We start from the raw sequence: 830 nt of genomic DNA, 5'->3' as shown, positions 1-830 counted from the left end.
TTTTCTCTCCCCCAACCCACCCCCCAAAAATTCAGAATAATCCTAATAATGAGGATAATCAAACGCTGGGGCGACTTGGGGTGAATCCCACGTGCACCAGTTCTTGCTGAAGTTGAACCCAACCCGCAGAAAACTCAGAGAACTCCTTTTTAACATCATTTTTTGATGATATCCCTGCCCGGTGACTTGAAATCTCAGACCCTCCCAAGCTGGAAATAGGATGGGGGTGTGGGGGGGGGTTGTAAAAAAATTAATAGAAGGAGAAATTGGGGATTTTCAGACCAGTTTTGTGGATTTGGGGTGAGATTCCAATCGTGCTTCTTTATTTTCTTGCCATCCCGGGGGAAAAAATGTCTGTTTTTAGCTCCTCTCCCATCTCGGAACTTTTCTTTTTCCTCTTCGTCGTGTTATTTAGAAATTATTAATTAATGATTTATTATTATGAAGAAATAATAATTAATATTGCTGTGCTCTCGCGTGGACTCTCTCCAGCCCAAGAGGTCAGATTGAATTTTGCCAGGCAATGAAAAGGCTGTTAAAGAGTGATAATAATAATAATAACAATAACAATGATGAGAATAATGGTAATAATAACGCTAATAACTCTAATTTATCGCTCCTGGCCTTTAGAGGCAGCCAAAGGGGGGGATTTTAGGGGAAAAATCTGGATTTTCCCCCCTTTTGGAGGGTGTTTTTGCTTCCCTGGGAGGGCAGGGAAGGGGGTTTAGGGGGTGGGGGCGCTGGGGATGAGCCCCCTTTATTTTGGGGGGGGGGTTTAGGCCTTTTTTTGGGGAAGTTTGGTGCTTCAAAAATCCCGGGAGCAGGGGGGT

The sequence above is a fragment of the Chaetura pelagica genome, unplaced genomic scaffold (genome assembly GCF_000747805.2).
Source record: "Chaetura pelagica isolate M959 unplaced genomic scaffold, ChaPel_1.0 scaffold355, whole genome shotgun sequence".
NCBI classification, from domain to species: Eukaryota; Metazoa; Chordata; class Aves; order Apodiformes; family Apodidae; genus Chaetura; species Chaetura pelagica.
The sequence above is the reverse complement of the archived record's forward strand: the minus strand, read 5'-3'. Positions refer to the sequence as shown.